Genomic DNA, 3,030 nt, shown 5'->3' with positions numbered 1-3,030 from the left:
AGTTCTGCGAAGCTCTTCTCACAATCATCTGTCCACTAAAACTTTGCTTTTTTCTAAGTTAACTTAGTCAATGGAGAAGCTATGGATGAAAATCCTTACATGAACCTTCTGTAATAACTAGCCAAGCCCAAGAAACTTCTGATATCTGTAGGAGAGGTAGGTCTAGGCCATTGTTTCACTACTTTTATTTTCTGAGAATCCATTCGGATCCCTTCGCTAGACACAATATGCCCAAGGAAAGCAACAGATTGCAACCAAAACTCAGATTTGCTAAACTTAGCGAATAACTGGCGATCTTTGAGAGTTTGCAGGAAAACTCTCAAATGAGTCACATGTTCTTCCTCATTCCTAGAGTAAATGAGGATATCATCAATAAAGACGATAACGAACAAGTCCAAATATTGCTTGAACCCCTTATTCATCAAATCCATGAAAGTTGCAGGAGCATTGGTTAGTCCAAAATGAACATAACTACAAATTTGTAATGACCATACCGAGTTCTGAAGGCTGTTTTTGGGATGTCACTATCTCTGCCTTTGAGCTGATGATAACAGGATATGAGGTCTATCTTTGAGAAATGACTAGCACCCTGAAATTGGTCGAACAAGTCATCAATCCTAGGGATAGCGTACTTATTCTTGATTGTGACATTGTTCAACTGTCGATAGTCAATAAACATCGTTAGAGAACCATATTTCTTCTTCACAAACAACATTGGTGCACCCCTTAGGGAAATACTAGGTCTGATGAAGCCCTTATCTAGAAGGTATTTCAACTGCTCTTTCAATTCCTTAAGCTCAGCTGGAGCTATTCTGTGAGGAGGAATAGAAATAGGCTGGGTATCTGGAAGGAGATCAATTCCAAAGTCGATTTCTCTTTCGGCAGGAACTCCGGGAAGATCTTCTGGAAAAGCTTCTAGGAATTCATTAACTATTGGAACTAACTCAAGAGTTGAGGTTTTGGAGCTTGAATCCTTAACGCAAAATAGATGATAGAGACAAACCTTAGAAATCATTTTTCTGGCCTTAAGATAAGAACTGAATCGACCTATAGGCACTGAGCTACTACACTTCCATTCTAAGATTGGTTCGTTTGGAAACTGAAAACGAACGCTCCTAGTTCTACAATCGACTTAGGCATAACAAGAATGTAACCAATCCATGCCTAGAATGATATCGAAGTTTTCCATTTCTAACTCTAGAAGATCTGCTGAGGGAACTTTCTAAGAAACTGTGATAGGGAAATTTATGTATACTCGTCTAGCTATAATTGGGTCACCAACTGGAGTAGAGATTGAGAAGGGTTTTGAAAGAGTTTCAGGACTAATATTGAAGTTTACTGCTATATAGGGAGTTACAAAGGAAAGAGTAGCCCCTGGATCTAACAAAGCATAAACATATAAGTTAAAGACTCGTAACGTACCAATTACTACATTAGGAGAATCTTCCTAATCCTGGCGAGCCTGAAGACCATACAACATGTTTTGGCATTGACCGCCACTTATACTACATCAGTTACCCTGTTGAGTTCGCCAACTTGTTGGTGTTGCTAAAGTTGTAGACTAAGCCCTACCATTACTGCCTCCTTGACCCTATTTAGCAGAAGGACAATCTCTCAATCTGTGTGTAACACCCCGACTTTTCCAAAACGTCTAAATTAACTCGTACCTTTGTGGAAAGACAAAGAGGGTGAGTAATAAATTAAAAAGGATGTCGTATGTCATATTTTAAGTGTTCAAAGGTTTTATCTGAAGTTTTGAAGTTAAGTAACTGGCAAAATAAATGTTGGCGAAAGTTATCATAAGTACTTTTTTAAAGATTTCTTTGAAATTTGGGTCAAATGTATTGGATGTTTTCTCCCAATATATAAAGAGTTAGAAGGTCTATTACCCATTAAATCGAAGGCCTACAAGTTTAGTTTGCAACGCATAAAACCCCATATCAAACGGACATCCGAGTAAAAAATTATGAGGGTTTTACTAGGGACTGCCAGGGCAAATCCGGGTCGGGTAAAGAAATATGGTATGTCGGCTATTTAACGTGTTTTGCCATGGAAACAGTTCATTTCAGTTCTAAAACCAGAGAGAAATCTTAGGAGAGGGTTTCTATGAAGTCCTAGCATAATGAAGGTTAGTTTTGACGATTTCTACCATTAAACATTGCCCCCGTGCCTAGAAATGTAATCACTACACGTGGCAATCATTTTTCCCTTCTATTTGCTGCGTTTGGAGCTGTTTTTTGAAGATATAAATTTGTAATTATTGGTGTTTCTTCAAGATTTTAACTTGGTTAACTAAGGTAATCATCTCGGGACTCTTTTATGATTGTTTTTATGAATTTCTACGGAAATTTTGACAAGTTGGGGCAATATGGCAAATCTGCCGATATAAGATTAATTATAAACTGTTTATAGGTGCGTACCATCTTTGTAAATATAGTGTTTGCAAAGCTTAGTACATAAAGAACAACTTTCGTGAAGGAACTACGGCTTTTGAGCGTTCATTGGAAAGGTATGTTAAGGTTATTCCATTAGTTCGACATGTTTCCTTAGATGAAGTTAACGTTGGTGATCTTGTAGATATATTTGTGAATGGTTGGCTGATTGGGTGGTTATAACCCCTCATTTTAGGGACTTACGATCTGTTAAGAAAGACCCTAAGTTAAGAACGACTTGGAGATTATTCATATATATATTGTTTATAGCTAAATTGCTCGCCTTCAGCCTAGTTAATTATTTGTTGTTGCCCTTGGGGCTATTGTGGTTAGCTGTTGAGCTACGAACTGCCTATGGGGGCTATGATGTTGTCTAATAGGACTATATTGTGCCTAGAAGGGCTATGAGTTGCCTACAGGGCTATATTGACGCCTAAGAAGGCTATGTGCTTCCTACAGGACCATGTTATTGCCTAAGAGGGCTATGAATTGTCTATAAGCTACGTTGATGCCTAAGAGAGCTATGTGCTGCCTACGGGGCTATATTAATGACTAAGAGGGCTTTTTGATTGCCTACGGGGCTAGGGGACTACTGGTA

Source organism: Solanum tuberosum, unplaced genomic scaffold, assembly GCF_000226075.1.
Source record: "Solanum tuberosum cultivar DM 1-3 516 R44 unplaced genomic scaffold, SolTub_3.0 scf00015, whole genome shotgun sequence".
Taxonomy (NCBI): Eukaryota; Viridiplantae; Streptophyta; class Magnoliopsida; order Solanales; family Solanaceae; genus Solanum; species Solanum tuberosum.
Note: the sequence above shows the minus strand (reverse complement) of the source record.